Source organism: Pristis pectinata, chromosome 30 (assembly GCF_009764475.1).
Source record: "Pristis pectinata isolate sPriPec2 chromosome 30, sPriPec2.1.pri, whole genome shotgun sequence".
Classification (NCBI taxonomy): domain Eukaryota; kingdom Metazoa; phylum Chordata; class Chondrichthyes; order Rhinopristiformes; family Pristidae; genus Pristis; species Pristis pectinata.
In genome coordinates, this window is record NC_067434.1 from 8,456,360 (window position 1) to 8,483,585 (window position 27,226).

Sequence of the window (27,226 nt, forward strand, 5' to 3'; positions counted from 1 at the left end):
CAACATCTGGATGCACTGTTGTAAATGGCGCTTCAATTTCGCTCGTTTCATTGCAGCGTTGGACAGTGTTTGAAAACACAAAACACAGAGAGGTTGGTCCACATTTGTCCCCACTGCAATGAAGCCATATGAAATGTATTCTGGATCGTACTTGCATTGTTTTCTCTTTCGGTCACCCTTATCCCCTTCGTCATCAGAATCTTCCGGTTTCTGGTCAGCTTTTCTCTTCAGAAATTTCTCCATACTCAGCAATACACGCTGGACAGTTTAATTACTATTACTGATAAACTAAATTATCAAAATTAATCTAAAATTTACATGCTTGTGCATTTTTCGTTTAATAGTGACGTTACTGTGGCGTAAATGGACGGTAAGTAAGCAATATTATTAAGGCACACCAACAACGTCACTCAGTCTCGCTAACACTACAGTGCACAACAGAATAGTAGTGAGTAGTGAACACTACTGACTACTCTGACTACACACATCGAATATTAAGCGGCAGCTTACCAGAAGGGAACATCGTCTAAGTCTCTAAGATTGTCGCCTATAACAGATAGAATAGATATGGCTGATTTCCTGAATAGTGGAAAACTGGAACGAGCAAGTAAGCTACATCTTTGTAACAGGTCACTTTTCCATTTTTTTCTTGGCTTGCTCGCGGACCCCCTGGCAACCCGCTGGACCACAGGTTGAAAACCTCTGGTGTAAACAAAGGCCAGATCGAATTGGATGGGTCATGGCAGATTCTCTTCCCAGAAGAACATCACTGGACACATGGATAAGGTCACAAATCATCTGATTTATTGACTTTAATATGCTGCAAGCCACTGTGGGTTGTGAACTACTAGTTATTGTATAAATAGTCCAATACCATAACCACTAAATTGCCACAAACAATGTTATGTTAAACGCATAATCTCAGTTGGAGCTATTTCATGTAAAATAATGCTGAGCTAAGGCTGAACTCTTTCCTAGAGGTACATAGGGAAAGGAACAGGCCATTCAGACCCTTGCCCCACCTCCTAATTAAATCACGTCTGATATGTATCACAGCACTGCTTGCCTATTTTAGCTCTATTTGCCTTCCTACTCTTACCTAACCAAACAGTGTCAATCTATTAGAGGCTCCAATAGACACAGCTTCATACTTAAGGAGAAAATGACAGAGATCAAGCCACGTTAGTCCCAAAGTATATTTGTACATATCCGTGTGATTTGTTGCAGAGAAACATTGGCAAAGACTTCATGTTAATACCACTCTCATCAAAAACAACTTTTGTTTGGATAGCACCTTTAACATAGCCCATAGCACTTCACAGAAACATTAACAAATAAAGCCTGACTCCTGTATGGGAAAATATTAAGGCAGCTTTAAAGTAACACCTTAAAGGAGGTAAAAAAGGTGCAGAGGTTTAAGGTGGGAATGTCACAACTTAATACCTTGGGAACGGATAGTAAATTCAGGCATAAGAAGTCAGAACTGGAGGAATGCAGATCCTTCAGCAGTCTGTGGAACTGGAAAAGATTGTATAGATGGGGGATGGGGTCATTGTGGGGTGATACCAAGGAGGGATAATATAAGGCAGAATAACAAAAGGAGGATGTCGTCTATTTGATCCAGAAGTTTTAGTAGCAATGATCTGCCAAAACTCAGATTTTCATTTAAAACAAAACGTTGCAATTTTATCTCCTCCTCTCCTAAAGATAAGGTTTCAAAGGGACTTAAAAAAATCCTGGGTTCGCAAGTCCTGCTGGAAAGGCTGGCATTTATTGATCATTTCCAGTTATCTTTGAAAAAGAGGCAGTGATGAATTTTGAAGTGTTGCAGAATGTGTAACAAAGGCACTCCCACAGTGCTGTCAGGTAGGGAGTTACAGGATTTTACACAGCCACCATGACAGGCTGATATTGTCCTTTAATATGAAATAAAAACAAAAATGCTGGAAATTCTTAGAAAAATGAGAAGTAAAACATTTTGGCAGGAAGAACAAGCAGGAATCAAAATATAACAGATACAACTCTAAAGCTGGTGCAGGAATAGAGAGACCTCTGTGCACATGCATTAGTCTAGGAAGGTAATGAGAAATGTTGAGGAAGCTGCAGGAAAAAATGGCTTTATAAGTAAGGAACAAAAAGATAATTGAAAAATTGCAGATGCTGGACATCTGAAATAAAATCAAAAATTGCTGGAAACACTCAGCAAGAGAGGCAATATCTGTGGAGAGAGAAACAGAGTTTCAGGTCAGTGACCTTTCATCTGAATTGTTACCCTATCTGCCTTGTCCCAAAGAGAGATGATACTTAGTTTTCGATGAAAATTCATGGATCTGAAACATAAACTCTCTTTCTTTTTCCACAGAAGTTGCCTAATCTGCCGAATATTTCCAGCACTTTCAATTTTTTTGAGATTTTCCTCTCACATTATCTTCTGTACACTGTATCAAACTCTACAAGTGTATTTGTCTTACCACAACAAGTTTATCTTGTTTTCCTGTGTTGGATGTAATCTAGGTGCTTGTGCCATGCTTGTGACCAGAGAGATGGTTTTTAGCTTGTTTGTTATCTCTTCAGGACTTGTTCCCTATGTGGGCAGGAATTCTGATTGAGACCCTATATCTCATTGTTTGAAATTATTCATCAACTACTTCAATGAAGTAGTTTAATTGTAGATCAAAGGGACAATCATTAAACTGCTGCTTAATTTACATGTAATATTTGATATTTTATTTATATAATGCAACTTGCAAAAGATGTAGCCAGAATGAAATGTGCACTGACACATAAGTGGGGTAAGGATAATGCCAACAAAAAAAAGTGGTAATCACTAACAGGAAGGGAAAACGAGGCTCCATGCTTATAAAGGAATCTCTGATGTGTCAATTGTGGATTTTTATATTTTACGCTTCCTATTGTAGCCATGACTCAGAGGTAGCAACCTGATCTTTGAGTTAGACAGGTGTAGATTTAAGTCCCATTCCAAAACACATAATTCAGCAGGCACCCCAGTTCAGTGCTCATACAGTGCTGCATTGGCAGAGGTACTATCTTTCACCAGACTCTTTAAACTAGTGCCTTGTCTGCCTGCTCAGATGCCTGTTTTTTTTAAGAAGAGTAGGAGACTTTTGCCTGGTGTCCAGGCCTGTACTTAATCTCTCCACCAAATATCACAAAAACAGTGAAACAAAAGTCAAATACTGCAGATGCTGGAAATCTGAAATAAAAACAAGAAGTACTGGAAATACTCGGCGCTTATAGAGAGAGAAAGAAATGGAGTTAGTGATTCAGGTCATTGACCTATCATAACTAAACCAGATTATCTGATCTTTATCAGGCTGCTGTGGCACCTTCCTGAGTGCTATTTGATTGTTGTGTTTCCTATTTTACTGCAATGGCTCTTTCAAAGTGTTGGTCACAGAGCATTTCAAGATGTCTGCAGTTGTGAAAGTTGCTAGATAAACATATCATTAATTTTTTTATTATACTTTAGCACTACGATAGCATTAATTTGCCAGAACAGTATCAGCAATATGATTTTTTTGGTTATGTAGACACACTAGGGAAGCTGGGGTAGTTCTCCTCAAAGTGGAAGTACCGAAGAGGTGAATGAGATTGTGTTGTCTTCACGGGACAATTTTTTTGGAAATAATTTATCTTGTACAAATTATTTCAAAAATGACAAAGAATGGGCAAAAGTGGAAATACTAGACATACCTAGCATGTCAGTCAATACGTGTAATTATAGTATTGAAGGAAAACGTCCTGGTCAACATTCCTCCCTCAAACACAGGCGCCAAAAAACTAATTAATTTGTCATTCATCTCATGTGTGTTTGTGGGAGCTTACTGTGCCAATAGCAGCGCCTGTAATTGACTGTATAAGTGTTTGCCTGGAATGACAATCTATAGAAGGTGGTGTTTGGAGCTATCTTCAAGAAGTGTGAGGACGGGTTATTTGAATTCAAGTTCTTTCTTTAAAAATAGTAATCATATTTTTAACTGGCGTCCTCTCAAATATTAGCGAATGTGTAGCATTTCAGGTTGACGCTAACACGCTGTTGCATGTAATCATTCCATACAGGAGCTGATTTGAGAACTGCTGAACGACTCCCCGGCTGCACCATTCTGTTTTTACAACATTCAGTGAAAGTTACACAATTGCAACATCCGAAAGCCGATCTTCCTGGGCGCGGAGAGCGGCTGGCAACAGACCTCGGCAGGACCTATCGTGCAGTCAAAATGAGGAGCTTAAAACCGGCTTCGCCCCCACACTGTTGAAAACAGGAAGGGGCTCGTTAACTGATAATTTGATAGCGACAATCTTCAAAGTTCAAGAAACAGTAGCTGTAAGTATTAACACTGAGAGGCTTTCTCTGCTTGAAGGATTTGGAACTTGATTTAACTGGGGAAGACCGTGCTGTGGCCAGATTGGCTGTTGCCAGGAGCCAGCGTGTGATTGGCAGGGCCGTGGATGAATTCTGCTCTGCAAGGGCACACCCTCACATTCTCCGGTATCGAGTTTTGCCCTGTTACTTTGTGTATGTGTGCACGGAGGGAGCGGATGACAGGGTGTACCTGGTGCCTTGTGCTGATGAAAGTATCTGGATTTTACCATGACCACTTCTTCACATTCATAGGCGTGCTGACTGGGATTCTATCGAGATGCTGTAAGGGCTGTGCGTTCCTCTTCAGATCTGAAATCTTTTCAACGTGTCCACTTTTGTTAAAGGGAATTGAATGTTTGCTGCCAAATCAGTAGCTCAGGTAACGAATTTTCCTCCTATTTCTCCTTTAGTTGCCGATTTAAGCTGGTGAAGTTGGTCTGCTTTAAGACTGAGTGCCGCTGACTTTCATTCAGTGTTGTATGCAAAAAAGGAAGTGGTTAACATATGAAACGTTTCATCTTCAAAGCAAAGGGTGTTGTTCGAGAACTGGTATGAGTACACTAAGGAGATTGTATTAAGTCGAAAGACTGCTTGAATGTCCAGCTGGCGAACTGAGTAACAGGGCAGAGAAGGTGCCAGTTTGTTGCATCTGGTCTGAACTTGGTGGATCTGACACTTGATCACAAAACTGAGCTTGATATCCATATGTGGCACTGAGGGAGTGCGGCACTATGAAAGCTGCCAGCTCAGGGTGAGACTTCAAACCAAGGCACATTTACCCTCTTAGGTGAGCTACTCTCAGCATCTGCCTGATATCTTTCCCTCAACCAATGTCATTAGAGCAGATTATTTTATTCCGAAACAAAATATTGCAGGCACTGAAAATCAGAAATAAAAGTAGAAAATGCTGTGCATACTCAGGCAGCATCTGAGAGAGACCAACGGTTATCGACTCAGGTTGATACCTTTTATCAGATCCAGGAAAAGTTAGGAATTAAACCAGTTTTAAATTGCAGAAATGGGTGTGGGGCAGAGGCAACATGGCAGAGGATGGGGGAGACTGCATGACATAAGTGGCGGCAGTGACTTCTAAAGGGATAGTACAGATATGTCTGGAGAAAGTGTTAATAGAACACAGAACAGTACAGCACAGGAACAGGCCCTTCAGCTCATGATGTCTGTGCCGAACACAGTGCCAAATTAAACTAAATTCCTTCTGCCTGCACGTGGTCCATATCCATCTATTCCCTGCATATTCATGTTTCTGTCTAAAAGTCTCTTTAATGTCACTATCTTATCTGCTTCCACCACCACTCCTGGCAGCCTGTTCCAGGCACCTACCACTCTCTTTGTGTAAAAAAAATAAAAACTTGCCTTGCACATGTCCTTTTAAACTTTTCCCCCTCTTGCCTTAAATGCATGCCCTCTAGTATTTGATATTTCTACCCGAGGAAAAAGACTCTGATTATCTACCCTATCTATACCTCTTATAATTTTGTATACTTCTATCGGGTCGCCCCCTCAGCCTCTGATGCTCCAGAGAAAACAACCCAAGTTTGTCCAACCTCTCCTTATAGCTCATACCCTCTAATCCAGGCAGCATCATGGTAAACGTCTTCTGACCCTTTTCAAATAAGGGGAGACAAACAAAGTCTGAGATGCCAGAAGAGGTGACACGATAAAAAATTTAAGTTGGAAATGTGAGCTAAGACTGAAATGGCTGATTATGTGACATTGTTAAATTCAATATAGTGTTTGGAATTGCCATTGAAGTTGACATGTGCCCATTTGGGTGAGATTGCACAGGATGGGTCAGTGCCTTTGGGAAACAAAGGAGCAGGATGCACAGGAAGCGGAGTCAAAATCTAGGGAAGGTATAAACCCAAAGGAACTCAAGATAACAAAAATAGGTAGGTGCTTGTCCAGGCTGCAAAAACAGGATGTGCAGATACCACCAACGTTGCATAAACGGGACACTGACTTTACAAGAGAGATAAACAGGAAGAGTTTTTCATGTAGAGTGAATGTTCACGTATTTTCAGAATATGGAATTTTCTTTTAAAGGCTGTGTACATTTTTAATGCAGTTTTGGGACAAGCATTGTTGACGAGGCCATCTTTTATTGATTTCCTTAGTTAAGAATTAGAGAGTTCTTTCTTGAAGCACTTCAGTCTGTGTGGTGAACATGCGTGCAGTGCCTTTAGATAAAAGGTTCCAGGAATTTGACTCAGCAACAAAAAGAGACATTTTTACAAGTCACAGTGGTATGTAACCTGAAGCCAAACTTGCAGCTGGTGGTATTCCCACACTCCTGCTGCCTTTGTCCTTGTAGGCAGCAGAGATCATGGGTTTGGGATGTTGCTGTCAAAGGAGCCTTAGTGAGTTGCTGCAATATATCTTGAAGATGGTACTCACTGCAGCCGTAGCATTGTCATGGTAGGTGGAGTGGATATTTAATGTGGTGGTCGTGTTGGCAGTCAAATGGGCTGCTTTGTCTTCGATGATGTCAAGTTTGTTGGAGTTACACATCTAGGGAAATGGAGAGTATCCAGCACACGTTGGGTCTTTTAGATGGTGGAAAAGCTTTGGCATGTCAGGAGGTGAGGTATGTCAGTTGGAAGAGGATGCTCTCAAAGCCACAGTTTTATGTGCCTGCACTGATTAAGTTTCTGGTCAATGTGACCAACAGGGTGTTGATGGTTGGGAATTGGCAGTGGTATTGCTGTTAAATGTTGGCGATACCTGGTGTAGGTGGTTAGACTCTCTCTTGTTGGAGAACGAGTCATGCAGCATGGAAACAGGCCATTCGGCCCACTGCGTCCACACTGACCAGTGGGCACCCTTCAGTGTTAATCCCATCTTGCAGCACCTGTTCCTTAGCCTCCCATGCCTGGGCAATTCAAATGCTCATCCAGACACTTCTTAAATGCTATCAGCAACTCTCCTTCCACCACTCTCTCGGGCAGTGTGTTGCAGGTACTCGCCACTCTCTGGGTGAAAAAGGTCCCCCTCAGATCCCCTCTAAATCTCATACCCTTTACCCTAAATCTATGTCCGTTTGTTTTATTCACATGTGATAAGGAGAAAAGCTTCCTGCAGTCTGCCCTATCGTACCACTTATAATTTTATATACCTCAACCATGTCCCCTCTTAACCTGCTCTGCTCCAGGGAAAATAGACCTACCTTTCCAGTCTTTCCTCGTAACTGAAACACTTCATCCCAGGCAACATTGTGGTAAATTTCTTCTGCACCCTCTCCAGCACTAATACATCTTTCCTATAGTGTGGTGACCAGAAATGCTCGCAGTACTTCTGCTGAATCTGACCAATGTTTTATGAAGTTGGAGCCTAACCGCTCTTCTCTTATATTTAATGCCCCAACTAATGAAGGCCAGCATCCCTTCTTTACCACATTATCTACCTGTGCTGGATCTTTGGACTTGCAAACCAAGGTCCATCTTTCCTCAGTACTCCCTAGGACCTTGCCATTCATGGTGAATGTCCTAGCCTCATTATACTCCCAAAATGCATCACCTCACATTTATCAGGATTAAACTCCATCTGCCATTTCTCAGCCCGTTTCACCAACACATCACTATCACCCTGTAACTTAGGACTGCCCTGTAACTTAAGACTACCCTGTACACTCCACCAATCTTCATGTCATATGTGAACTTAACTGATCATGCCTCCTACATCCACATCCAAATCATTCATGTATAGTACAAACAGCAAGGTTCCCAGCTCTAATCCCTGTGAACACCACTGGTCACAGGTATCCAATCACAAAAACAACCCTCTACCATCACCCTCTGTCTCCTATTGCCAAGTCAATTTGCCAACTTGCCTTGGATCCCATGGGCCCTTATCTTTTGGACCAGTCACCCATGTGGTACCTTGTCAAAGGCCTTACTGAAGTCCATGGCTTGATATTGTCAGCCATGAATGGAACATGCCACATATCCAACCAAGCCTCCATGTTTTTCAGAACTTTCTCCATTGTGGGTAACAGTGCTTAATTTTTTTACTTACAAATGGAGCAGAATATTATGTGTTCACCAGCAAACATCTCCACATTTGACACAATGGAGGGAAGAGTACTGATGAAGCAGCTAAAGATGCTAGGGCTGAAACATTGTTTTGAGGAACTTTGGTGCAACATCCTGTGTGCCCAAATATTTCTTGTTTTGTTTCAACAAAAATATCTAAAGAGTAAATACCATCAGTATATATCTTTCTATACATTCATTGTACAATTTGTTCAATGCATTCTCTTGCAATGCATCAACATCACTCATGTTTCCACCTTGAATAATGCACCTGTGACGTGTTTAAGAGGCTGCTACACTGGCCCACCCCCTCAGTGTCCAGTAGTGGTGGGACCCTAGACTCTAGTCCTTCCCCGCAAAGCCTTTGTGGCGGCTGCAGTGAGCTTCAGTATATCCTTCAGTATAATACACCTTCACCTTGGAATGTGCTAATCACCAGCATTTAATTATGGACATCTTATTCTGGAAGACCCACAAGTTTTGGACAGACCGAAGTGCTTCTTTCACCAAGTTGATGATTTTCCAGCAACAGTTGATGTTTGTCTCAGTATGCATCCCTGGGAATAGCCCATAGATCACGGAATTTGCTGTCACGCATCTTCATGGGGTGAACCTTAACAAGGGCTATGCAGTCCTTTTCCAGACCACCTTGGCAAGCACACAGTCCACCAGCAGGCAGAGGATCATCTCCACTACACTGCAGCCATCTTGAGGGCAGCATGCAGTGGGAGTTAGACTCTAACTGTGCAGGAAGGATCTGATGGAGACAGCCCCTCCCACTGCCAGTCAAGTGGAGTCTTGGTGTGAGTTCTGGCGATGACTTTGACAGTCTGCTTGGGAAACCACCCCACTGGATATACCATGTCCTTCTCCCACAGATCCTCCAGGACATTCTATGCTGGCCACTTCCTGATGGTCTTGTGGTCAAAAGTGATTTCCGCGGAAACTTTTCTGCGAAGGACAACTAAAATTCATGCCAGTGAGGCTCGGCACATCCTTTGCAATACTGGGCAGGTGGAACCTCAACGACATGAGGTGTTTGTGTACTCACGCCCTATCAGGATGAGGACTGTGTTGGGTATGTTTTTCCCTTTATTTCTCTGGAGAAAATGAATTAAATTGCTTGAAGTCTAGCATCTGTGATGGCAGTGCCCTCGGGTAGAAGTCAAACCTACATTTTGCTTCTGGTTACAAACATTTCACTCTTGTTTAATGCATTTGTGTGCTTAACTTCACAATCTTTGAGAACAATGGCATACAGCTGATTTTTTTGCATTCTGTTAAAATAGATTGGCTAATTTTAACAAGCACTTTACAGAAAATGCTTATTTGTGTAAATGTTTGATTGCTTTTTGCATTTTGCATTAGGAGTATAAAGTAAAAGAGAGAATTTGCAGTTGAGCTAATTTTGTGACCTCAAGACACTATTGTGCTTTGCAGCTAATTAACCACATGAAGTTTTGATTGGGAGATAACATTGTACGCTATGTGGTCCCACCAACAGTAAAATAATAATCCATTGTATTGGTGATGGTTGAGGAATTAGTATTGGCCAGCACACTGAGAAGAATACCTTGCATTTCAAAATAATGCCATGGGATCTTTTAGAATGAGTTGAGAAAGCAGATGGAGCCTTGCTTTACTGCTTCACCTTAAAGACACAAGCTTGAAAATTGGGCTTCAGTCCATAAATGGGTTACACAGAGGTGTAGTTGCTGTGAATAAACCAAGACCAGTTAGTAGAAAGTGTTAAATACAGGAACCCTTTCTATGTTTGCACAATTGTACTTGGAGTAATTATATTAGTGTCACATTTGCATATTTTATATTATCAGAATTCCATGGGCATTTCTATTGGATCTTGAGTCAAGGATCCTATGGCACTATTCTCCTAGTGTCCTGGCAAGGATCTTACTGTGTGAAATGAGTTACTGTGCAAAACTGCCGTGGCCTCCATTTAAAAAAAATGAATTTACTGCTTGCTAACTGTTTCATGCTGGCTTAGGTCTTGATAAAGGTAATGCTCTTACTTGCTACCTAATCGTTATGTATAGTTAAGTGTAGCATTTCTCCACTCAGATCTCTGTATCTGAGCTGTGGTTTGTAGAGTGGTGTCAGATGCCCATCACTGCAGAGATTTAGTGCTTTAGAAAGAGACAAAAACACTTAGTTTCACATCAACTTGAAGCACAACAACCATAATCAGCACCATTTTTTTAAAAGTCTAATACTGAAATCAGAGGAGGAGATGGTTATGTCCATAGATGAGCATCAATACCTGGTGTTGCATTATCTGAACTTTAAAAAGTGGGCCTTTTTACTAGCCTATGCAGAAACAGTGAATAGTGAGTCAGACGGCTGCTTTATACTGCATTCAAAGGAATACCACTGCAAGTAGGGTGAGTTTTATTTTTAATTTGATATCGCTGGCATTTATTGTCCATTCTTAATTACTCCTGTACTGAGGAGGCAGTTAAGAATCAACCCTGTTAGTGAGTCTGGAGATACACTAAGGCCATACTGAATAAGGTCTACAGATTTCCCTCCCTGAAAGACATTAGTGAATCAAATGGGTTCTCTCGACACTGGGTGGTTTCTTGGTTACTATTACTGAGTTTTAATTTCAAATCCAGCTTTTTGTTTAATTATTTGATTATAAATTCTGTTGCCAAGGTAGGATTTAAGCTCATGACAATAGTTCAGAACTTTGAAGACGAGAGACTTCAGATGTTGGAATTTGGAACAAACAACAGGATGCTGGAAGAACTCAGCAGGTCAAGCAGCATCTATAAGGGTAAAAGGTGTAAGATGACATTGTGGGTCAAGACCCTGCAGGAGGAGGAAAGGTTGCCAGTATATAGCAGTACAGGGAAGGGGGTGGGATAGAAGCTGTTAGGTGATCAGTGGAATCAGATGAGCAGCAGATGATGAGAAGATGGAACCCAGTGGGGGAGAATAAAACTAGGTGGACTGGACAGTTTGGAACTCTATCTGCTAGTCCAGTAACTTAACCAGAATGCCACTAATACCTTATTCACTGTAGGTGTGGAGAACTGCTGCCGAAGGCCACTTTCGCCATAATCTCTCCGAGGTCACTTGGTAATCACACAACTCAATGTTATAACTGGGCTACGCAACTTGGGAAGATCCTATATTTGAACTCTGTGTTGGGTAACCTAATTTTTAGATAGGACTGAAGTAAGGGAAAACATATGTTGGGTTAAACCACAATCAGGCCTGGCTGCTTTCTCTTGCCTCTCATAGTTAAATACCCTACTCTATAAATTTGGATCTGTTGGGGATGGCTTTTAAGATTCAAAAGCTAATCCCAGTTTACAATAATACATTCCTTCAATCTCTCTATTTCTCAGCCTCCCTGTTTCCCTTCAAGGAAACATGCTTTTTTTGACCCATCCTTGGGCTGGATCTCACTGCCAGTGGTTCTGATCAGAATGGCCACTGAGTCCTGGACTGCTGTGCATGTGGGATGTGGGAGGAAACCCATGTGATCTTGGGGAGAATGTGCATACCGCACACAGGCATCTCTGGGGGTGAGAATTGAACCAGAATCGCTGATAATATGAGGCAGCAACTCTACTAGATGCATCACGGTGTCATCTAACTAGTTACCTAGTCACCTGTTGTAAGGTCTCCATAAGGGGCTTGGTGGCAAATTAATTTGGAAAAGCTAATGTGCAACACCTTGGAACATTTTGTCATGTTAAATAAATGTAAGTTATTTTTGTTATGGTAACCCAAGTTTAGCAGAGTGCCTACCACTTCACCCACTGACTTGAACTGGATTGTGCACCATTTACATCAGTCTACTCTTGGATGGACTGTTTGCGCTTCAGTGAGACGAGGGTAAAACATTCTGTTTCGTTTCTCAGACATCAAGTGATTACACAAAGTGATAGTTTAAAGTCAGTCCAAATCATCAATCTGTAACAGCATAAAGATTGAGCACAATGGGAGCACACACAGACTGCAGAGGAAATGAGTATGTCATTTTGGTGAATTCCGTTGCTTACATCAAAGAGATAAGAGAGACTTGCATTTATGTAACACCTTTTGTAACCAAAACAATTCACAACCAATGAAGTACTTTACAGTGGAACCAGTGTTGTAATCTAGGAAACATGGTAGCCAATTTGTGCTTGGCTATTAGCCACAAACAGAAATGCAATAACATTAAGGTTATTTTACAGGTCTTCCCCAGGTTACAGTAGGGTTCCGTTGCTGTGAACTGTTCATAACCTGGACAGTTCGCAAGTCGTAACTTTACTGCAAACTGAGTCTCCAAGTGGCAGAAGATACCTCAGCCTTGCAGCAGCCGGCACATCCATCCTGTGGTCTCCCAAATGCTTGTTTGTATGCACGGGCTGTACATAAGTTGTGCGATCGTAACCTGGAGAGGACCTGTAATCTGTTTTTTTTAGTGATGCTGGTTAAAGGGGAAAGTTGGCCGGTACAGCTCCAACAACGCAAGACAATAGGAGCAGGAGTGGGTCACCAGGCCCCTCAAGCCTGCCCCCCATTCAATATGATCGTGGCAGCATCTGTGCTGGCCTCAACTCCTTTTCTGTGCCAGTTCTCCATAAGCCTCAATTCCTTGATGTTTCAGATATTTATTTATCTCTACCTTATATATATCTAATTATCCGGCTTCCACCACCCTCGGGGCAGAGAATTCCAGAGATTCTCTACTCTCTGAGAGAAGAAATTTCTACACATCCATGTTTTGAATGACCCGCCCCTGATTTCGTTACTATGTCCCCTTGTTCGTGACTTTCCCAACTATGAACATATCTCAACATCTACCCTGACGAACCCCCTTAGGATCTTGTATGTTTGAATAAGGTCACCTGTCCATTCTTCTAAACTCCAAGGAATACAGACTCGTATTGCCTAGCCTCTTTTGGTAGGACAACCCTCTCATCCCAGGAATTGGCCAGTGACTCTCCTTTGGACAGCCTCCAATGCTACTACATCCTTTTTTAGGTAAGGGGACTAAAATTGTGCACAGTGTACCAGGTGTGGCTCTGCCAACACCCTGTACAACTGTAACAAAGCCTTCCTATTCTTAAACTGCAACCCCTTTGCAATAAAGGCCAACGTGCTGTTTGCCGCCTTAACTCCTTGTTGGACCTGACTGCTAACTTTTTGTGGTTCATGCACTAGAATACCTAGATCCTTCTGAACTTCACACATTTGCAGTCTCTCTCCATTTAGATAATAATCTGTCTTTTGATTCCTTGACCTCACGCTTCCCTATGTTAATGTCCAATTGCCAGGTTTGTGCCCAATCCCTCAATCTCTATCTATATCCTGTTGAAAAATCGTAATGTCCTCATCACAACATGCTTTTCAACTTATCTTTGTATCATTGGCAAACTTGGAAACTTTGCATTTCATTCCTTCCTCCAGGTCATTAATGTAAATAAACAATTGAAGACCAAGAACCGATCTCTGGGGTACTCCATTAGTTACAGTTCTCCAGCCTGAAAGGGACCCATTTATTCCAGCTCTTTGTTTTCAGTCCATGCTATTACACTTTCTGCAATACCTTGTGCTCTTAATTCATGCACCAGCCTCTTATGTGGCAGCTTGTCAAATTCCCTTTGGAAATCTAAATACGCTACTTCAACAGGTTCCCTTCTATCAACTCTCCCTGTCACATCCTCAAAGAATTCAAACTCATTTGTCAAACATGATTTAGCTTTCATAACACTATGTTGACTAGCTTTGATTATGTTCAGCTTTCCTAACTGATTAGTTATTTCCTCTGATTATTGACTCTAGCATTTTGCCAACCGGTTTATGTCTTCTTCCCCACCTTCTGTCTTCTTCCTTTTTTTTGAATAAGCGAGTCACATCGGCTGTTTTCCAATCCTCTGGTACTCTCCTGGAATTTCGCAAGTTTGAAAAATTTCAGCTCTTCCCCCCCCCCCCGGTCAATGGCTGTGACCATTTCTTAAGCTCATTAGTGACAAAGATGTAGCATCTGTGTGCAGACATCAGCTATTGGGAACTCCAAGTCATGATTGAAAGCAGCAACCAAGATAACATTTTTAATAAAGGTAAACTTTACTTATTTTTCAGAATTTTGGGAATTTTCTGAACAGGCATTAGTACTAAACACAGTACCTGTTTAGCACACTTCATACACCTTTGCTGGGTGAAATCCAATTTCCAGGTTAATGTCTTTGATGATTTACTGGAAGGATTACCATAGGCAGTCAGCTAGAACATAAAGTCAAGGTGCTGCCTCACAAATTGTCATCACTGAGGAATGCATGGTACATGGGGCTGATTTTTTTTTTGTCTCCATTCATTTGAATGTTAATGGCCTCAAAGTAAGTTTGTAACCTTCTTGTTCCACTACCTGTGGAAATGTGGCTGGTGTACCACAGGGTGTCCAAAGTACTAGCCTGTTTCACTTTCAATATGCAGTTTTGACTGAGGTAAATGGCACTCTGTTCTGAGCAAATAGTGATGCAGTGTATTGTGCATTCCAACCAGTTCCTGGACAGTGGAAGAACCCCAAAGTTAGTTAGTTTTATGTGCTCAGTGGGATAAATATTAACTGGACCTACCTGAGACCACCCATGAATCCCTTACCCAGCCCTGAACTCTCCATAATTGTGCATTGACTAATGTTTCGACCTAATACAACCTAACCTCCTTTTCAGTTCCTTTTTCTTTTGCTGAATGTTGTGAGCTGCCTCAGATACGTGTTTAGTGCTCTGCTGTGCACCGTGTGAATGTGAACAAGATGGGCAGAATGGTGCAATGATCGATGATTCTTTTTTTTGCCTCCCCCACCCAACAATCCAAAATCCAGATAGTCCAAAGATTGGGAATTCAGTGATGGGGCCTCACAGGTTTGCAGGATTATCTTTTACAAAGATACAGGAGGACTCTTTCAGTTTGAGGCTTCACTTTAATGGAGTTTGGAGTATGTAGAACATGTGAACAGGACATGTGCAGGATGTGCCTTGATCCCATGGGTTTTAAGAATAGCAGCAGCTGGCCTGGTACACTGAGTTCCAGGCAGAATGTGAACATTACCCTTTCTGACTGGCATATGCCCCCCAGATGCTTCAACCATGCGCATGCTGTGGGTGAGGTTTTCTATGCCCAGTGAGATGCTGTGTCAAGTTAAGGTTCACAATAACCTGTTCCAGCACAGGCAGGGTAGAAGTTCCTTAGAACCACGATGTTGAGCATTCAACAAAATACAAAAGTAATCATGAGCCTGATTTGGGGCAATCTTCACTAGCATGACAATCCTCTGTGCTCTTCAATTCCAGTTCAATTCCGGCCGCTGTCTGTAAGGAGTTTGTAGGTTCTCCCTGTGTCTGTGTGGGTTTCCTCCGGGTGCTCTGGTTTCTTCCCACATTCCAAAGACGTACAGGTTAGGAAGTTGTGGGCATGCTATGTTGGCGCCGGAAGCGTGGCGACACTTGCGAGCTGACCCCAGAACACTCTACGCAAAAATAGATGTGTTTCACTGTGTTTCGATATATGTGTGACTAATAAAGAACACTTCAGTTGTGGATATTTGCACATCCAGATGTTTAATGCAGTGCAGCATATTGTGGCTGTTAAGACCATAAGGTCTGGATTTTAAATCTCTTTAACTCTGTCCCTCTTTTCTTCTTTAAGATGGTCCATAAAAGGCTGTCTCTTCAACCAAGCTGTTGATATTATGTTCTCATACCTTTTGTAGCTTGTTGTCAAATTATCTTTTGAAGGGTTTTAGGATATTATGGTACTTTAAAAGTGCTATGTAAGTGCAGATTGCTGGTGGTGGTGGTATTATTATTGAAACTAATCACTGTTGCCTAGGTATGGATTGATGGGTGATGGGTAACGTTAGGACCTTAACATTGTTCCTTGCAGGTGCCTGGACAACCAATTCAGTGCTTTTCAACTGATGTCACTGAATTCTAATCAAGAAAGCTGGCCAGTTTTACCTCCATTAAACTATGAACAGCTCATTTATTTTTTTAATTTATCTGCTTGATTAATCATGAGTGGTTTCTTTACGACATTATATAACGGTTATTTTGGCGTGGGTTATATGTCTTTTATTCCATAGTTGTAGTCAAATTGGGGAACAGATAAATAATTGTCTTTTGTCAAAATAAAAGCTATTGGAAATGAGAGCAGGTTGTCTGTGGGAGAAAATAAAATTAGGCTGATTGTTTGAGTAATTAATTATTAGGTGTGTCACCATACTCCAACTAAATATTAGGAAGACTGAAACCATAAGTTTCCAACTCCATTAGTTAGACACTGACTGAACTGAGAGTGAACCGTGCTTTATCCTGAGATGAGTTTTGCACCGTATATCTGTGCCATCACCCAGACCATTTATAACATTGCTTGACTCTGATCCCCCCTCACTGCATTCATAATCTGTTCCCCCTCACTGCATTCATACTCTGCTCCACACAGATGACACTATTGTTCCTTTGTCAATGAGAAATAGAAGAGCAGATTAGAGGGTAGATCCATGGGAGCACCAGAAACAATACCAGTGATATAGGCTGCATTTGGAAGTATAAAATGCCATGCACTCAGCTGGTGGAGAGGGCTGGAGCAGTAAAGCACAGTTAATATGTCAGATGTTGAAGCCAGGTTGAAAAGCAGGATGAGGGATAGATCACCTTTCTCATAATTGCAGTAGATTCATTAATTTGTATCAGAACTAAAGGTACAGTGGCAAGGGCTAAAACCTGATTGGAGGGATCCCAACAAGGGGTTATTGGTAAAATAGAAAATTTGGTGATCATCTCATTGAAGGAGTTTAGAGAAGGGGTGTGGTAGTTAGAAGTTCGGGGTGGGGGAATGCGTAACACTGGGAGGGTCAGGATGTGATTTCTGAGGCAAGAGTGACGAAGGCAGATTTGAAATAGGTGGACAGTATGTGACAAGAGAACTGTTAACACTATCGGCCAGGGGGTGGGGTTGAAGAATAGAGAAGACTAAAGATGACTGAATAGGAGCCTTTAGAATTGCAAAAGGGCTAATTAAGAAAGGGCTGGATAAACTATGGGGCAAAATTGTAAAGATAGTCACCAACAAATCTGGTTCTGAATTCAGGAGAAATTTACTGACTCAGATTAGATACAATGTGGAACTTGCTGCTCTGTGAGATGACTGGGAAGAGAATAGATGCATTTATATGGAAATTGGATGAACAAACAAAAAGGAGAAAGGAGTAGAACACCATACCGATGGGGGAGAAGAATGGCAAGGAGCAAGCTGGTGTGGAGCATTCAGACTTGCACACAGCAGTGGGACTGAGTGATCTTGCCCTGTGCTTTTGTTCTGTGTTGTGACTGAATCAATGAGCCACTTTGAAATCGCAACCGTCACTCTACAATGTGAAGCAAACAAAGCTGTCAACTGACCCAGGACAAGATGATAGTTGGGTTTAACAAGGATGCATAACTTGCAAAGATAATAAAAATAGAGTTTGCCTGCAGGTTAATGAATGAGCAGATTGATTACAGGAAGCTCATATGGAAAGAGGTTGGGGGTGTATATCAGTTCAGTTCAGAAGGCATGGTAGTGTAGCGATTAGCGTAACACTATTACAGTGCCAGCGACCCGGGTTCAATTCCGGCCGCTGTCTGTAAGGAGTTTGTACGTTCTCCCCATGTCTGCGTGGGTTTCCTCTGGGTGCTCCGGTTTCCTCCCACATTCCAAAGGCATATGGGTTAGGAAGTTGTGGGCAAGTTATGTTGGCGCCGGAAGCGTGGCGACGCTTGCAGGCTGCCCCCCAGAACACTCTATGCAAAAAAAAATTCGTTTCACTGTGTGTTTCAATGTACATGTGACTAATAAAGATCTTATCTTAAGTGGGCATCATTTCTCCAAAAGTTTTTTTTATTCTGAGCCAATGGGTGAAAAATGCTTTAATGAGGTATAGCTACTCTTGAGGCAACCAGCATGAGGAAGCTTTAGCTAGGGTTTGGTTGGGTCTTTCAGCCTGCATCTACCCATAGTTCACTTAAAAGTCCTGGAGCCCCCACTATTTTTCATAATTACCAGATACTGGGTCAGAACTAGAGTTTGCAGGTTTGGCTTTACTCTACCATGAATCGTTGTCAGACTGTAGAACTAGGCCTTAGTGTAACTGATGCTTCACACTGGATATTATTTACTACTAGTCTGGTATCTTGATTCTGAAATTTTAATGGATATCTATGCAAGAAATGGAATATTGAATTTTGAGAGAAATTTACCGAAGTAAGTGAGTGTGTGGTGGACTGATTGCACGATGTAAGGGGGAGGTGATTGCTGATGGTGGGGGGAGTAATTACTATGGATGAGAAAATGTAAAGAACCTACCTTGAGAAAGATCAAAGCCTTTGACTCCCCAGCAGTAGCCTAGTTAGGAATGATCCTTTAAAGTTTTGTTGGATGAGCCTAAACTCCAAAACCCCAAATGGCAGGCACGGTAGTGTAGCGGTTAGTGTAACGCTATTACAGCGCCAGTGACTGGGTTCAATTCTGGCCGCTGTCTGTAAGGAGTTTGTACATTCTCCCCGTGTATGCCTGAGTTTCTTCCGGATGCTCTGGTTTCCTCCCACATTCCAAAAATGTACGGGTTAGGAAGTTGTGGACATGCTATGTTGGTGCCGGAAGCATGGCAATACTTGCAGGCTGCCCCCAGAACACTCTACGCAATAGATGCATTTCACTGTGTGTTTCGATGTACATGTGACTAATAAAGATATCTTAAATTAAGGTCTGTTCCTTTGTTGAGGCCTGTGCCATCTGCAAGCTACATGTGGGTGATTAAAGTTTTACTCAAGTGATGTCAGTCATGCATTGCATATGAATGATGTTACTGGGGATGGCCAGTATCCTTCACGTGTTTGTGCGTTAGGCATATGGGGGGAAACCCAGGTTGAATTTACTGTTTAGGTTCAGTAAAGTTCACCTTGTATCATAGTGTTTTTCTTTACTCTGTGAGTGAATTTCCAGGGCAAAAAAAGTCACTACTTGTATGCCTGTGTGGCCAGAAGGTCTTTCCACTTGAAGGATCTGACAGGCTCCGTTAGGCTTTTGCTGAATTGCAGAATCTTTGCATTATATTTGTTGGATCTTGTCTGTGAATCCAAACAGACTAACCCGCAGCCTGCAAGACAGTGCAGAGTGGTTGTAACTGCTGGTGGGGACTGAGGCCATTTCTGGTACAGACCCACCATCGGGCAATACCTCGCTCATTCCCAAGTCCATCGTGACTTGCTTCTCACTTGGACATATTGTGTTGGTTTATTGAAGAGTAAGTAACACTGAGTCTACTTCCAAGATAAATTCTACACAGTACAAAACTGGGGGCTTTGGTGAGTGGGAGAATTAGTTGAAGTGTGAGAAAAGGAATACAGTGTTTATATTTTAAGGAAACATTGGAGATAACTTAAGAAGTATGAGTAGTGGCAAGTTGATCAAAGAGTGACATTACAGGAAGGTAGGAAATTAATTAGCTGGTTATTTTCTGTCCATTTTAAGGTGACCTGCACTGGATTATGATCCCATGCCAAATTCTAACTAAAATTGCTACCTTAAATCTAGATAATAACTGGCTAAACTATAATTAAAATTATGAATACTGGTTGAAAACAATCAAGTAAAGTAACTTATGACAGACAAGACCGGTAATGTGGCTGCAACATGTGGAGACTGCTGATCTACAGAGATGACATCTGCAGTAAATGTCTACAGTGTGTAGAGCTCTGCTAATGAGTTGAGCCTCAGACACTGATGCATTAGGAAGTGAGAAAATTACCTGGACACTTTGTTCCAGGTGTCCATCATATCACTTGTGTATTGGGTCAGAGGATAAGCACAGGAGGGTGCTAGTACCGTAAGACAGGTACAGGGATCTAGAGGATTGTATTGGAGCAGTCTTTGCCCTGTCTAAAAGGTATATGTTCCTTGAAGCCTGTGTGGACAAAACCAAAGACTTCAGGGAGGATGAGAAAACTGTCCACAGCACTCTGCGGAGGGGCTCTGGTAGAGAGGACCATCCAAGTTGGGGGGTGAAAAGGAATGTGTTGGTGACAGGGGATTGTATAGTTCGGGGAATAGATACAGTTCTCTGCAGTTGGATAAGAATCCTGGAGGCTGTGTTGCTTGCCCAGTGCTATGGTTAAGGAGATCTCAGGGCTGGAGGTGAACTTGGAGTAGTAGGGGAAAGATCCAGTTGATGTGGTTCACATAGGTACCAGTGACATAGATAGGACTGAGAAAGAGGTTCTCTGAGGGAGTATGTGCAGCTAGGAGTAAAAAGCAGAAGCACTAACTGAGCCAAATGTAAATTGGATAGGATGAATAAAATCAGAGAGTTGAAAGTGTGGGTCAGTGATGTGTGTGGGAGAAAAGAGTTTTAATCCATGGGGGCACTGGCACCAGTACTGAGGGAGCTGTTCTGATGGGATGAGCTTCAGTTTAGTTGAACAGAGTCCTGGGGAATTGCATAATTGGGGATCTAGGTAAGGCTTAAAACTAAGCAGTTATGGGGAAGGTGTAAGTAGAGGGAAACTTAAAAAGTTAAAGAGAGAGGACAAGCTTGTAATGAAAGGTAGTGAAATGGGTAATGGTAATCAAAGTGTCTTAGAGCAGGAAGAGATGGAAATGCACCAGAAGATAATATCTCTTCATCTGGATTACACAATGTTTGCAATAAGATAGATCATGGTAGTGTGTTGGGCAGCACAGTAGTGTAGCGGTTAGTGTAATGCTATTACAGTGCCAGTGATCCGGGTTCAATTCTGCTGTTGTCTGTAAGGAGTTCGTACGTTCTCCCCGTGACTGCATGGGTTTCCTCCAGGTGCTCCAGTTTCCTCCCACATTCCAAAAAAATGTATGGGTTAGGATGTTGTGGGCATGCTATGTTGGTGCCGGAAGTGTGGCGACACTTGTGGGCTGCCCCCAGCTCATTCTCAGACTGTGTTGGTTGTTAATGCAAAAAGATGCATTTCACTGTGTGTTTCAATGTACGTGACTAATAAATAAATAGAAATTAGAAATAAATGGATATGATCTGAAAATCTTTACTAGATGGTTACTGTATGACCCAGGGTGGGAACAGAATATTTTGGGGCACTTGACATTATGAAGGGAAAGGCAGGAAGAGCTTAGAGAATGTAGGATCCACGGAAGACTGGCAAATTGAATCCAAAATTGACATGGTGATGGGAGGCAGAAGGTGCTGATGGACGAATGCTTTTCTGATTGGAAGTCTGTGACAGTGGTGTATTGCAAGGATCTGTGCAAGGACCTCTGATATTTCTGATGTATATTAACAACTTGGATGTGAATGGGGGAGTTATAATTAGTAAGTTTGCTGATGACACAAAAATTGGTGGCATCATAAACAGCAAAAAAGTTTGTCTAAGGCTACAGCAGGTTATAGATCAGCTGGAGAGTTATGCGGAGCATTTGCAGACATAGTTTAATCCCGACATGTAGGAGGTGATGTATTTTGGAAAGTCAAATAAGGGTAGGATGTACCCAGTAAATGGGAGGGCCCTAATGCCCTTAAGGTACAAGGCCATAGTTCTATGAAAGTGCCAGCACATGTTGATAGTTTGGTGAAGGTGTGTGGCATGCTTGTCTTCATTGAATGGGGCATAGAATATAGGAGTTGGGATGCCATGTTACAGCTGTACAAAACCTTGATTAAGCTGCAACAAACAATCTGCTAGATGCTGCTCAACCCACTGAGTTCCTCCAGCAAGTTGTTTGTTGCTCCACATTCCAGCATCAGCTGTCTCTCGTGTCTCTCGTGTCTCTATTGATTAGGGGGCACTTAAGAGTATTGTGGTTGATGTACTATATCGGAAGGATATGGTTATGCTGGGGAGGGCACAGAGAAGATTCACCAGGATGATGCCTGGATTGGAGGACTTCAGTTATAAGGAGAGATTGCTTAGACTGAGCTTGTTTTCCCTGAAGGAGGCTGAGGGTTGACCTGATAAGGGGACAGATAGGGTAGACAGCAAAAATCTATTTCTTTAGAGGGGATCTGAGGGGAATGTTTTTCACGCAAAGAGTGGTTGAAATCTGGAACAAACTACCAGAGGAGGTGGTGGAGGCAGATGCAATCACAACATTGAAAACTCTTCTAGACCGGCACATGAATAGCTAAGGCATAGAAGGTTACTTCTGTGTGAGCAAATGGGATTAGTTACAGATCGGTACAACAGTCTGATGGGCATGGTTGGCTGAAGGACCTGTTCCCATGCTGTATGAATCTATACTCTAAAGGAAAAAGAGGTGTGATAGCTCAGGTAATAAAAGATGAGATAGTAAGAAATTATTTTGGCTCAGAAGATCAAGATGTACAGTTAGTTTGTGTGAAGATAAGAAATAGCACTGGAAAAAAGTCACTGCTGGGAGCAGACTATAGGCCCCTAATGGTGGCTACGCTGTAGGACAGAGTAAAAATCAAATGAGGCTTGCAAGAAAGATACAGCAAAAATAGAGGGAGCTTTAATTTTAATATTGATTAGAGCATTCAAGTTTGTAAGTGTAATCTTGTGGAGGGGTTCGTGGAGTGTACTTGGGCAGTTTTTGTTTAAGAACACATGGCAAAACCAACAAGTTGCTTTAGATCTGGTCATACATCGTAAGATGGGATTTTTTAATGATTTCATAATAAAGGATGTTCTGGGAAAGGATGATTGTAACATGTTAGAATTTTTATTAAATACAAAAGGGCCTGTTCCCTAAACTAAGAGACTAAGGGATATAACATGGACCCGTTGGCTATAGCCCAAAAATGTAATTGAGGCAATGTAGGGCGTTGCCTCAGACACAGATGTATCACAAACAGGGATACATATTTTGTAGCTAGGAAAATACGAAAAATGTTATCATCTAGATCAAAGGCCTGTATAAGTCAAGAATAAATAAGAGAGTAGTTTTACAGGATAGCGAGGGGGAAAATGAAAATTAAAGTGATCAGGCAGGGGCAGAAAATATAAGCAAAGGCATGTAGTAGAATAAGGAAGAAGTGTAAAAAGTCAAAGACTAAGGCTCTTTATCTAAATGCACCTAGTTGATTATGAGATAAAACGAGCAAGTAATATCAAAACCAACAGCAAGGGCTTCTATGCATGTATGAAAAAGAAGGCAGTAGTTGGTGTATGTGTAGGACTTCTAGAGAGTGAGACGGGTATTAATAATGGGAAACAAGGAAATGGTGGATATGTTAAATCAATACTTTGCATCATTGTTCACAATGGAGGACACTGCAAAGGTATCCAAAAGATTTCTGATGGTCTAGTTTCATACAGTATGGAAGAATTTGTAGCAATCTCTATCACAAGGGACAAGATATTGGGGAAAACTAATGGGACTAAAGGCAGAAAAGCTGCCAGGTCCCAATGACCCGTACACACGTGTTTAAAGCAAGTGGCTGCAGACATGGTGAAGCCTTTGGTTGAGGTTTTTAAAAACTTGCTGAGTTCGGAGAAGATACCAGCAGAACAGAAACCATTGTTTAAGTAGGCAGCAAGATAACAAAGCAGGAAACTATATGCCGATTAGCTTAACATAGATTGTTGGGAAGATCCTGGAGTTTATAAACTAAGGAAGAAATAGCTAGTCACTTGGAGAAGCTTGATATAATCAGGCCAAATCAACATGGTTTTATGAAAGGTAAATTATGTTTGACACATTTGCTTGAGTTATCTGAGGATGTAGTAAGCAGAGTTGATAAGTGGAACCTGTAGGTGCAATGTATTAATATTTTCAGGAGGCATTTGACAAGTGCCACAAAAAAGGCTAATGCACAAGATAAGAGCTCATGGTATTAGGGAAGTGTGGTGGCATAGATTGAAGATTGGTTGTCGCATAGATCACAGTTGGAATAAACTTTTCTTTTCCAGGCTGGAAAGATCTAATTAGTACAGTCATGGAGTTGTACGGCATAGAAACACCCTTCAGCCCATCGCGTTTATGACAACCATCATCCCTATCTATATTAATCCCACTCACCAGCATTAATTCCATATCCCTCTATGCCTTGCTCATTCAAGTACTTGTCAAGATGCCTTGTAAGTGTGGTTACTCTTCCTGCCTCCACCACCATCTCTGGCAGCTTGTTCCAGATACTGACTGCTCTTTGTATGAAAAATTTACCCTTCTTTTCTCCTTTAAGTCTTCTCCCTCTCACCTTAAACCTATGCCCTCTAGTTTTAGACACCCTTACCATGGGAAACAGACATCTATGCCTCTCATAATTTTATACATCTCTATCATGTCACCTCTTGGCTTGCTTTGCTCCAGGGAAAACAGATCTAGCTTATCCAATCTCTACTGATGACTAAAGCCCTCCAGTACAAGTTAATGTCCTTGTGAATCCTTTCTGCAGTCTCTCTAGCTTAACCACATCCTTTCTATTGTGTGCTGATCAGAACTGCACTCAATGCTGTAAAGTGCGGCCTAACCAACATTTTGTACAACTGTAACATGACGTCCCAACTCTTCTACTCACTGCCTCAGCTGATGAAGGCAAGCTTGCCCTATGCCTTCCTCACCACCCTGTCTACCTGTGTTCACACTTTCAACGAACTATGTACTTGTAACCCAAGCTGAATCTATCCAACACCACTCCCTCGGGCCCTGCTATTCACTGTATACGTGCTGCCCTGGTTTAACTTCGCAAAATGCATCGCTTGCCTGAGTTAAATTGCTCACTTTCCCAGTTGATCTATATCCTGTTGTAACCTTAGACAGTCTTCTTCATTCTCCAGTATACCACCAATCTCGGTGTTATCTGCAAATTTATTAATCATAGTGGAGCACCCCACCTGAGAAGGAAGAGTAGGCTGCTGTTCTGGTCTTGATATTGCCATGGTTAGCAGGAAGAGTAGGAAATCTAGACTTGCATGTTAACTGCGCTGGAATGTGTGTTTTAATTTCTTCATGTTTCAGGATCTGAGAGTTGGTGGCAAGGTCAGCATTTATTGCTGATCCCTAATTGCCCTAGTTGGTGGTTAGCCACTAGCTTGAACTGCCTATTGTCCATCTGGCAGATGTTTTCTTACAGTGTGGTTGGGAAGAGAGTTCCAGGATTTGGACCCGGTGACAATGAAGGGACAGTAGTATATTTTCAGGTCAGGATAGTATGTAATTTGGAGGGGAACCTGCAGGTGGTGGTGTTCCAGTGTGCTTGTCCTCTAGGTGGTAGAGGTTGCAGATTTGGAGTAGCCTGGGTGAGTAACTGCAGTGTATTTTGTAGATGGGACTCACTGTGGCCAAGGTGCACCAGTGGTAGAGGGAATGGATATTCAGGATTATTGATGGGTTATCACTTAGGCAGGCTGCTTTGTCCTGGATGGTGCTGAGTTGTTTGAGAGTTGGAGTTGCACTAATCCAAGTAAGTGAAAATTTATTTGAGGATGTAGTAAGCAGAGTGGATAAGGGGAACCTGTAGATGCAGTGTATTTATATTTTCAGGAGGCAATTGACAAGTACCACAAAAAAGGCTAAAGCATTACATTCCTGGCTTGGCTTTGGGGTGTTGGAAGATGAGTGACTAGCCATAGGATACTTCAGTACTTCAACTCTGACCTTCTCTTGTAGCTAGTGTATTCATATGGCTGGTTCAGTTTCAGGTCAGTGTTAATCCCAAGGATGTTGATGGTGGGGGACTTTGATGGTATGGTTTTGAATGTCAAGGGTAGATGGTTCAAAGTTTTGTTGGAGATGGACATTCACATGTAGTGTGAATGTTTCTAGCCACTTACCAGCTAATGACTGAATGTTGACTAGGTCTTGCTGCAAGCAGGCATGGCTGCTTTATTTGTTGAGGAATTGTGACTGGAATTGAACACTGTGCGGTTATCAGCAAATATCCCCACTTCTGACCTTTATTGAAGGAAGTAAAGTTATTGAGGAAGCAGCTGAAAATTGTTGGGACCCTCTCCAGGTGTTGGGTCACCTGGAATACTATCTTGTGGAACTCCTGCAGTGATGCCCTGGGGTTAGGATGATTGATTTCCAGCAACCACAATCATCTTTGTGTCGGGTATGACTGACCCCAGCCATTGAAGTGCTTTCCCCTTATGGCAAGACTCCTTGATGCCAGACTTGGTCAACTGCCACCTTGATGTTATGAACAGTCAGTCTCACCTTTACTTTTGCATCTTGCTCCCTGGCCCATGCTTGGAGCAAGGCTGTGATGGGGTCTAGCTGCAAGTGGTCCTGGTGAAACCCGGCCCTAGGATTGGAAGTGGAAGTGGTTTATTATTGTCACTTGTACCAAGGTACAGTGAAAAGCTTGTGCTTCCATGCCAACCAGACAGATTGTTCCATACATAAGTACATTTGAGGTAGTAAAAAGGAAAAACAAAGCAGAACATGGTGTTACAGTTACAGAGAAAGTGCAGTGCAGGGACACAAAGAAAGTGCAAGGGCCACGATGAGGTAGATTGGGAGTTCAAGAGTTAATCTTTAGCAATATAAGAGGACCGTTCAAGAATCTGATAACAGTGGGATAGAAGCTGTCCTCAAGCCTGATAGTAAGTGCTCTCAAGCATTTATATTTTCTGCCCTATGGAAGAGGGGAGAAGAGAGAGTGTGACCAGGGTGGGAGGGGTCCTTGATTATGTTGGCTACTACCCCGAGGCAGTGGGAAGTGTAGACGAGTCAATGGAGGGGAGGCTGGTTTGTATGATGGACTGGGCTGCGTTCACAACTCTCTGCAATTTCTTACAGTCTTGGGCAGAGCAGCTGCCATACCAAGTTGTGATGCATTCAG

The 27,226-nt window shown here is 42.1% G+C and overlaps 1 protein-coding gene across 1 annotated transcript in view; it reads left to right on the plus strand.

The window, feature by feature from the left end:
• Positions 1-4,403: 4,403 nt before the first annotated feature.
• Positions 4,404-27,226, plus strand: part of LOC127584737 (paladin-like) — a 210,203-nt gene continuing 187,380 nt past the window's right edge. The window contains 1 exon segment of the mRNA XM_052041651.1: positions 4,404-4,763. The gene's annotated coding sequence lies outside the window, so the exon portion shown is untranslated.